The following is an 11,697-nucleotide window of genomic DNA, read 5'->3' on the forward strand; positions in this document are numbered from 1 at the left end:
AAATGGAGCAAAATTCAAATAAAAAGACAAAACAATTGGACCACATCTAAAGCTTATTATTTATTACTAAACATGACATAACATTTAAGTGACATAACAGTTCTTACGGCCGCTTCGGCTTCCGATGCCATTCAGTGCCTACAAAGCATTTCATAGGACATTCGGACTATAACACGGAGCTTCATCAGAACTAACGCAAAACTGCCCAAATAAACAAAAGGAAGAGGGAATAGGAAAGAAAACATGGCCTAGAGAAGACATCTGGAAGCCCAATATATTAAAAAAAAAACAATCTTCCATCTTAGGGTTTCGAAGTCAGCAAGTACCATAAAAAAATGCTTTAGTTGATGTCCAGTTGCTTTGTTTCTTCATCTGAGTTTTTATCCATTTTCTGATTATTTATATTTGATTATAATTATCGCAGCAGTTGCAAAGTTGCAAGGTATTTACAATTACATATTTACCCTTAGATTAACCTTTAAAACATGTACTTAATATATATATATATATTAAAAAAAAATATCTATAACAATTATTGTGGTATTTACTGTTAAATTAGTAGTTCATACATGTGCTTATATTTGTTTAACTTATACTGCATACAAATATAAAGACATACTACATACAAACAACTGCTTACATGTATATTTTCTTTTCTATGTTCATAATTTTTTGTTTACAATATTGAAAAAAAATATGCCGCCAAAGAAAAGACGGAATCTCTCCAGAAACAAGTATAAAGCAAAGGAGATTATAAATAACCGAAGGGGAGAGTCTCAAGAGAGAAGGGAGAATAGTAAATTCATGTTGCAGCATGTCAAATGGGGTTTCAATACAGAAGGGGGCTGAAACTTTCTCAAAATCAGCAAACGCATGCTGCAGCACATCTAATGGAGTCTCAAGACAGAAGCAAGATAATACTTCCTCAAGATCAGCAAATGCATACTGCAGTATCATATGAGGTTTCAATACAGAAGGGTAGATAAAACTTTCCCAATATCAGCAAACACATTCTGCAGTACATCAAATGGAGAATGAAGTGAGAAGGGAGATGAGACTTACCCAAAATCAGCAAATGAATGCTGTAGCACGTCAGACGGAGTCTCAAGAGAGAAGCGAGACGCGGCTTACCCAATATCAGCCAATTCATGTGCAACACCTAATGCTGGATATTAGAACAACGTTTTAATGATTAGACAGAGGTCCAAAAGAATAGCTCTGAGAAACAGACTACGTACAAATTTTTTCTTCACAACTCCTGGGGCTGCTTTCAAATATGATCCATCCCATTCTTATAAAAATGAGGGTTTGGTTCAAATTGGTGTGCTAAACTCAAATTGTCGTTTCTGCAAAGCTTTAAAATTCTTAAATGAAACAAATGGTACGTGCTGCTCAGGTGGTAAGGTAAGATTACTAGCACTACCAGTTCCTCCTCAACTTCTTATGGATCTTCTGGAAGGTACTTCCATCCAATCAAAGGATTTTCTGAACAGTATCAGACAATACAACTCTGCATTTCAAATGACATCGTTTGGTGCATCTAAGAAGATAGTTGAACATGGATTTACGCCGACGTTCAAAGTTCAAGGGCAAGTCTATTACCTAATTGGTTCCCTATTACCTACAAAGGAACAACTACAGATCCTCCAAATTTACTTTATTATTGATGTAGGACAACAAACCCGAAGGAGGTGCCAAAATCTCAGACGATATGGTCGTGTTAGACGCAGCGCCGACTGCCGCAAAGAAGAGTATATACATTGATAGTTTTCCAGTGCGTTCAAAAATCACATAACCCAACCCCAATTTTCCATGACAGGTTAGGGCCTGGAATACGCCAAACGGACGCATGGCATATCGCTTAGTCGAACTAGCCCGTCATTTACTCCACAAATGTGTTGTCGAGAATACTTCACTTTCCCGTATCACCTGTTTCAACACAACTGAAATAAATATACAAACTATGCCATATTAATCCCGAGCAATGCCGGCTATCTCTGCTAGCATATATATATATATAGGGGGGGGAGGGGAAGAATTCCCCCCCCAAAAAAATACGAAGATAGGTGGTGTAGACAACAAACAGATGTATTAGTATAACGCTTAAGAAGTGAAAAAGTCTTTAACGATTCGAGCCTAGGCTCTTCTACAGAAAAGAACACAAAGAAGCAAGAAGAGAAAATAAAGAATGTGTAGTGGCTAGCGATCTATCATGGCGAATATATACATACATACATACATACATACATACATACATACATATATATATATGTATATGTATGTATGAATCTATCTATCTATCTATCTATCTATCTATCTATCTATCTATCAATCTGTCTACATCTATCAATCTATCTATTTATCTATCTGTCTACATCTATCTATCTTTCTGTCTATGTGTATGTGTGTGTTGTGTGTGTGTGTATATGTGTGTATGTGTGTGTGTGTGTGTGTGTGTGTGTGTGTTTGTGTGTTTTATGCTTATGTTTGGTGATACAACCAGAATAAATGCCAATAAATGAAACTTTGTCGATTAAATAAAAAAAAATATATTTCATATTCTAGATTCGGAGTTTAACTCACACCTATGAAACTATATTTTTGTTTCATCCACTGGCAATAAAACCAATATTAATAGCACCAGTATTGATTCATTTGGTCGTTTATCCATACCACCTATAAATATAACCAGCGGCTCATTAAAAAAATATACAAAAACTTTTAAACCATGTCTGTCCACAGACAACCTAAATCATTGAACGAAATAACTTAAAGCAATAAGACATGGTTTTCGTTTTAACTCTACTGTCGTCAAAATTATGTTTCATCCCTTCAAACTAAGAATATCCAATAAATTAAGTTTGGTGGCAGGAATTTATATTCTTTTAATCAGAAAAACACATGCATTAAAATATATGACGTAAAAAAAAAAAAGAAATGAATCAAAATTTGACGAATGAGAAATATAGTTTCTGTTTATGGTTTATAGGAGGATTAAGAACTTCGCTTGGAGACGACATGGTATCAAGTTCTATCTCACAAAGTGGTACATTCACGAAGAATCATTGTTTATAGTGTGACATGGAATAAAAGAATTAAAGAATATATACTATCAGACGCACTCGTCCTTTGGACGGTGTAATCTTTATATATAAAAGTAAGGTTGTGTGTCTGTCTCCTACGATTTAGATTCCTAACTACTCCCACATTTTGCGGTGCAGTTTAACCAAAACCGGGTATCTTATAGTCATGATTCATATCGAGCCCTTCTGTGTATTAGCGCGCGTCTACGATGAGTCTACGATTAAAAAAAAAAAAAATTACCATCAATGTTTCCCATTTTTAATGCATTTTTGGCATATATAAGGGAAGTAACTCTCTAAAAATTTATTATTAAATCTCAGAACGTAAAAAGCTACAGTAACACCCCCCCCCTTGTGGTTAGACATATTGAGATGGCTATTATACTTTACATCTCTAAAAATGCTTATATAGTTATTTCCCTTACAAACCCGAGCAGCGCCGGGCGATACTGCTAGTTTATTATAATGGCGCACTCCTTTTGACGGTTTAAATTGAATTAGCCCGCCATTAGAAGTCGTTTCAAGTTGATAAAATTACCAATTTCGTTAGCAGTTTATTATACGGTATTAAGGAAGCTAAGTAATGAATAAAGTTTTTTGAACACAAATTTAGTAGTTAGTAATAAATGAAAGTCCATGAAATGAGATCGCAATTGCAGTGTACATTAAGGATTTTATATCTCACTTGAAGGGTTTTTTTGCATGCTGTTATTTTAGTCGTAATGCCTGACGCAACCGCATTGAAGCTTTTTTCAATGACAGTCATGTATTTTTTTTTTGTTTTTGCTGTAGTTTCAGCTCATAACTGCAGTCATGCTGATGCACTGCCGATGATAAACAAAAGCAAACATTTATAGCAAACGCACAAATACAATAATGGCATGTACAAAAATAAATTTCAGTGCATGTTTATGAGCGAATAGTGTGCGGGAAGTTAGAAGGGTCATTGAAGGTAATGTACTGTTAACAACAATCACGGAAATGAAGAAAAATATCAACGAAATTCTTGTAGGAGGTCTGATTGCTAATGGCTACAGTTTGGCGTAGATGTGAAAATTGCAGTAGAGGTATAACTACAGTAGGGCTGCTTTGTAGACTACATTTTTAGTTTTTTCTTCAGGTGCATAGATGGATAAGTTGTCAGGATGGCCAATTCTGGAAAAGCCGACGTAGAACTGTCCATGTGAAAAGCATGATGTCCGAAGGTCCAATCCGACAACTTTCAACGATTGACCTTCCACTTTGTTAATTGTCATGGCCAACCGGGTACACAGCAGTTGAAATGACTCGGTAGCCATTGCAGCTGAAGCATTTTGGGCAGGACGCACCAACTAGATAGTCCGTTGTTGAGGTGACTCGGTATCCCTGGCGGCAGCAATAATTGCAGCATGACGCTTTCAGCGGGCCACAAGCTCTTCTTCAAACTTTGAAGCCTTAACGGTTGCAAGAGTTGAAGGTGCGTGTACTGCACGGACAGCAACATCGTAAACAGCCGGCTGGGACAGTCTGTGGGGCCTCTAGTCCTGAGGTTCATTATCCCGATACCTTCTGGCTATGACGGCAGCGTGGGACAGTCTACCAATGTGAGTTCTCTTTTTCCAAGGTGGCATTGCAGGATTATCTGCAAAGTGGAGATAGAGTGGGTTGGTTAAGTCGAATGCCTGAATTATGTTTGTCGTACTATTGTTTGCTGAGTGGGTTTAGAAAATTGTCACAACGACCTTAGGATTTTTGAGCCTAAGGGCATTCTAGCTAAACATTGTCTTCAGGTATTTAAAAATAATTAAAAGTTGATTTAAATTGCACGGCTATCTCAAGGAAGTGCTAAAGTGCAAATATCAGCGGCTGTGGTAGAAGACGAAATGAAAGTAGCATAACTACGTCATCAAAAGTAATGTCCCTTCAAGCGACGATCATTGGTATTAGTTATTTAACTATGTGAAGGTGTTTTCGTCCCCTAGGGGCGGCATTACTCATTATGTGGAAAACGTGAAGAGTTTATGACCATCTCTGGAACATATGTGGTGTATGTTCCTAGCGTGAACGGAATCGGAGGAAAAATATTGATTTTAAAGGGGATCAAGAAAGAGGCCTGTACACAAGCGCGCGCGCACGCACGCACACACACACACACACGCACACACACCACACACGCACACACACACACACACACACATTTTCCGTTTTATTATATATATAGACATATTGCGTTTAGTTTTATCCCCTTATGTTCTGTACAAAGAAGTGAACTTGGTCTTTCCACTTTACAGATCCGGTTAAATAACTATTAATTTGTTGCTGCCGATAAAATCGAATCGACTAAATCCTTTTGAGACGATGCCTCTGAATCACAAGAATGCAAGGATTCAATTTATTTGAATGTTTCACATGATTTACTCTAAAAAAAACACTATTGTTTATCGGAAATTAAATCACGCTACATGTGTGAAAGTGCTTCTATTACACTTTGTTCTTCGTGACATTCATTTTGGTTTCTCTCTTCTACAACCAGCATATGACACCTGGAATAAAGCTGAGTTGCGTATTTAATAAATGAAGTCACATTTCAAAAAGACAATGTTTCCATTGTTTTAATTATTAATTTTTTGAATAAATTATAGTTCGTAGAATTTATTGTTTGTGAGATATCAGAGCGGAAAATCACGCAATCATTCCAACTACGCTCTATCAATGAATTGAACAATGACAAATGCTACTATTTTGCTGAAGTTTTTTATGTTGGACTAATAGAATACAAGGTATAAATCTTTATAATCTTGGTTCTTGTTGAAAGACCCTGAATAAAGGTGCACAGAAAATTATGTTTGGTGGTATGCGCAAATCTACATATTCTGTGCAGCACAAACACGTGTAGGCCAATAGTAGGCCAATAGATTATGGTGTTTGACAAACTGTAAAATTAAAAGAGAAGTTTGATGATGTATTAGTCTCTGTATTCTTTATAATTTTGTGAAATCTACATTCCTGATAATATTCATAATCCAGTGAAGCGAACACAGAGTTACCCATGAGAAGAATTGCAGCAGGGTTGCTAATACCAAGTGACCATCGAAGCACATTACTACCTGATGCGGTTAACCGTAACAAGAAACGTACCTGAAAGCTATCACGGTAACTCTTGGATAAATTGTCCCTTTAAGCTCACCTTATTTATATCTCTCTATACAGAGATATATAGGTATAGATTATGTAGATGTAGATAAGTATATAGGTATATATGGATTTTAAAGGATATCAAGAAAAAGGCCTGTACACATACACACACATCCGTTATATATATATATATATATATATATATATATAATATATATATATATATATATATATATATATATATATATACACATATATACAGTATACAGGGTGCAAGGAGTATTTGAGGACATTTCGTTTTTAGTTCATTACACTTTTATATTATTTAATGTATAACCCTTTCAAGACATCATGCTAACTCAAGAAATGAAAAGACATGTAATCATAATTGCTATGCTTGCAAACCGCAGTGATTTAGAAATAAGAAACATTCTAAGTGTTGCAAGATTCTTTGTACACAAAGCTCGGTTGGAATTGGAGGCATGTGATGGTAATGTTTCACCTGTATCAAAGCGAAAAAGGCATTCACAACGCTCAGCCACTAAAAGGACATTGGAATTTATACATGTTCAAAAAGTTATCAATGAAAACTCCAGAAGATCAATGAGGTCCATTACTAAAGATCTTCGAGTGTCAGAGTGGACAATAAATAAAAGTCCTATGTAACGATGAAGGACCAATTCGTGTCTGCAAAGACATAGGAAAACAGTCTCATCCGTTCAAAACGGTTACTTAACAAATTAAAAAGCCCTCATGAACAAGGCATGCTTTGGCTTTTCTCTGACGCAAAAAAGTTTGACCAGGATCAAAGGTCTAACAGAAGAAATGACAAGTGGTTATGTGCAGGTCCTTCTGAATTATCCAGAGTGATGCACACGAAATTTCCAGCAACTGTGATGGTTTTAGGAGTGGTGAGTGGCGAAAGCCATGTGATGTCTCCCCATTTTTTTCCATAGGGTCTTAGAATTAATGCTGCTGGATACATTGAGGTGCTGGAAACTATTATCAAGCCCTATATTGATGAAGTATGCAATGGAATGCCATACATGTTTCAACATGTCCCAGTACCTTCCCACAAAGCTCTAGTCACCTAAGAATGGTTGTCAGACAATCTTTACGATTATGTAACACTCAATATGTGGCCTCCAAACTCGTGTGGATCGCTGTTGATCTACGTGTGGATCGCTGTCATCTTTTTAATAGTATAGCTTCACTGAAGGCCGCCATTATCCAAGTGATGTCCGAAAGGAATAAGGACCATATGGTGTCAACATGCCAGCGGTTTCGGTCCCGCATTGAAGCAGTTATCAAAGCCAAGGGCGGTTCCATAGAATTATTTGCTTACAAAATCAAGACTAATTGCACAAACGTTTATTCAGATACATATTTATGTATGCTGAAATATCATTGTTTTATTGACTACCACAACTGTCCTCAAATACCCTTTGCACCCTGTAAATATATATATGTCTGTGTGGTCCGTAGGTGCTAAATATGTGCAGCATATATCTGGGGAAGCTAGAACTCTGTGTGTGTGTGTGTATGTGTGTATATGTGTGTATGTGTATGTATGTGTGTATATGTGTGTGTGTGTGTGTGTGTGTGTGAATTTGTTATTTTTCTTACAAAAGAAGCTCTTCGCTGGGACCCTCGTTATCAAAATAAAACATACAGTCTACATACACCTATTTAGAGTGTATGTTTTATTTTGATAACGAGGGTCCCTGCGAAGAGCTCTTTTGTAAGAACAATAACAAATTCACACACACACACACACTCACACACACACACAAACACACACACACACACACACATACACGCCGTTCAAGAATTTGGACCTGGAGATCTCCATTTCCAGGGACTTTGAGGGCCAACTCCCAGTGGTGTCGGGCGTCAACGAAGAGCCCTCGACTACAACAAGACGACCAACTTTTTTTCCCAAGGTCTGGGGTTTCCCGCCCGTTAAATACCTAGACCATCGCCTAATCACCCTTACCCGTCTTGTTGCTTAACAACAACAACAACAACAACAACAACACACACACACACACACACAATATTTGCAAGGCTGAAGTTATAAATCGATATCGAAGTAGACAAATTTGTAAAGCATCGGATAGGACGACTTGTAGTATTGTTTCGATTGTCTTCAATCTGATTTCAGATTTCGAATTTGTGTTCCGGTACCAACAAAAACAGAAAGTATCTTTCTGAAAGCAAACTAAAACATTAGACAAATAGACGTAGATACACACATCATACAAAGCTTATTCCTAGTGTCTCTATAATTAATGAACTTTTTTTCAGGTTTTATTCCTCAGTATGATAATAGTCCATGCACGGAGTTTAATTAATAGAATAGTAATGATCAGTGAATAATATAAACGTTTTTGTAATTGTTTTGCAGCATTTTTCTATTGTTCTTGTATATTGAGAGGGTCATTATGCTAATGATAAACATGCACTGATTCTACTTCACTTATTTTATCAGCGTAGGAGTGGCTGTGTGGTAAGTAGCTTACTTACCAACCACATGGTTCTGGGTCCAGTCCCACTGCGTGGCACCTTGGGCAAATATTTTCTGCTATAGCCTCGGGCCGACCAAAGCCTTGTGAGTGGATTTTGTTGACGAAAACTGAAAGAAGCCCGTCGTATATATGTATATATATGTGTGTGTGCGTGCGTGTGTGTGTGTGTGTGTGTGTGTGAGTGTGTGTCTGTTTTTGTCCCCCCCAACATCGCTTGACGACCGATGCTGGTGTGTTTACGTCCCTGTAACTTAACGGTTCGGCAAAAGAGACCGATAGAATAAGTACTAGGCTTATAAAGAATACGTCCTGGGGTCGATTTGCTTGACTAAAGGCGGTGCTCCAGCATGGCCGGAGTCAAATGACTGAAACAAGTAAAAGAGTAAAAGAGAGTAAAAATTATATGATAGTGTGTGTGTACAGAAACCTATTAATTAACTTACTTTTGGGCTGGAATGCAGTCGTATTGAAATAGATGCTGGCATTTGATGTTTATTTCCATGAAGTATTCAAATTTATTTATATCGTATTCTGTTTTGATCTCGTTGAGCAAAATATAGGTAATATATTTCACACGAGATTTCATGATCTTTTTGATCTTTCATAGAATTTTGTAGTTTAATAATTTTGAAAGATGACACAATTTACTTTGAAAAGAAAAAAAAATTAATTCCTATTTTGAGTTGAAGATGAATCATGTAGAACAGACACAACTGAAAGTATATGTTTTCATATAAGTATCGCTGATAAATATATACATCTGTGTATGGCGGCGAGCTGGCAGAATCGTTAGCACTCTGGCTGAAATGCTTAGCGGTATTTCATCTGCCGTTACGTTCCGAGTTCAAATTCTGCAGAGGTCGACTTTGCCTTTCATCCTTTCGGGGTCGATAAATTAAGTACCAGTTACACACTGGGATCGATGTAATCGACTTAATCCGTTTTTCTGTCCTTGTTTGTTCTCTCTGTGTTTAGCCCCTTGTGGGTAGTAAAGAAATAGAAATAGGTATTTCGTCTGTCGTTACATTCTGAGTTCAAATTCTTCCGAGGTCGACTTCGCCTTTCATCTTTATTTCCCTCAAATAATAATTATATATATATACCAATGAATACATACATACAAACAAATATATAGACATATGTAAATGTATATACAAACATCTATATATATACATACATACAAACAAATATATAGACATATGTAAATGTATATACAAACATCTATATATATAAGCACATATACATAAACATCCCATTTCTTTGTAGAAGAGAGGACCCAATAGTATATGTTGTACTTACTATGGTAATGCCTTGTTCTCAGTTGTTGGCAAAATATTTGCTAGGACACTTCTCAATCAGTGGCTGGATCATGTTGCGCCAGACATTCTTCCTGAGTTACAATGCGGCTTTCGTCTGAATTGAGCTACACTTGATATGTTCTTTAGAGCCCGACAGGTTCAAGAGAAGGACAGCGAACATCTTGACACTACATAGGCCAACTCTTTGAGGTGTCCTCTTCAAACTGGAGTGGCGGAAAAATTCACAAGGCTAATTCGATTTCTTCGTGACAACATGAAAGCATTGGTTTGTGTCAACGGTGAACTACTAGAACCAATAACAATTGAATATGGTGTTAAACAGGGTAATCTCTTGGCTCCCTCATAGTTTCTATGCTATTGTCATTTGGCAAGCCTTTGCGCACAGCGATGTTGGTATCTACATCCTTTGCCCTTCAACAAGTAAGCTTTACGACATGAATCGTTTTATTACCGTAACAAAAACTTCCACGGCTCTCATTTGTGATCGATTTGCACTAATGATAGCGATCTCGTAACCCCTATTGAGGAAGACCTGATTGACTGCACTTTCGCCGCATGTGATGAGTTTTGCTTAAAATCAGTCTTAAGAAAACAGTAATGATGTTACAACAAAAATGAGGCAAGCCATATATCTCATTCTTGATATATGTCAGGTGTAAAAGAGTCACTTAGAAGTAGCGGATGTTTGTCTACCTTCGTAGCACTCTGTAATTAATACACCTGACAAGAAGATAGTTAGAGACATTCTAAGGCATCTGGAAAGCGTGAGTCGAGATTCTGGTTGAAATCAAAGCGGCAACGGAAGTTGAGATCTATCGGGTATGTGGCTTAGCCACGCTGTTATACGGATGTGGGACATGGAAAATATTTCGTAGGCATATCCAGTGTATCGAGAAATTCTACCAGTTGCGCTTCTGGAATATCGTAAGGATCTTATGGTCATCTCATGTACCTGGTACCAGCTGGCAAAAACGATGAGTATCCAATTCACGTATATAAAACACATACTTGGATGGTCTGGCCATCTTGCCCATTTAAAGGACACTCGCATACCATAATAGGAGGTATATGGTGGGCTGGAGCAACGGACACGTCCTTAGTGCAAGCCTCACTACCAGTCATGCCAAGACAACTTTAATGACTCATTTAAAAAGATTAATTATCGATGCTAACACTTGGGAAAATCTTGCATCAGATAGGGTGCTGTGGAGGAATTTGATTGCTACTAGTATTAAATCATTCAAAACAAAAACAGAGATGAAATGAGCTGGTAAATATATTTAGGATGTAAAACTTCTTCCTGAAAAGGACACGGAAGACTCAGTTCCGTGTTACCAGTGAGGTCGTGTCAGCTCCTCAACGGTAGGCTTATTCAGCTACAAGCGTGATCACGGAGGAAGCACGCTCTCTCGTGCACCTTGTATAGCAGAGCGTGCGCGTCATTTCGATTCACTCGGCATTGTAGGTTCCCGACATCCACATGGTTAGGCTGCTGCTAAGGGAGTGACTTCTGGTCGGTGTGGAATGAATTATAAGGCCACAGCTATGGGTAGACCAAATTTGAAATGTTTCTGTGAGCGAAAAGGGCCTAGGGAGTGGTCTTACTCGGTCACGTCGACTCATATATGCGTGTGTGTGTGGTGTGTGCATGAT

Source organism: Octopus sinensis, linkage group LG9 (assembly GCF_006345805.1).
Source record: "Octopus sinensis linkage group LG9, ASM634580v1, whole genome shotgun sequence".
Classification (NCBI taxonomy): Eukaryota; Metazoa; Mollusca; class Cephalopoda; order Octopoda; family Octopodidae; genus Octopus; species Octopus sinensis.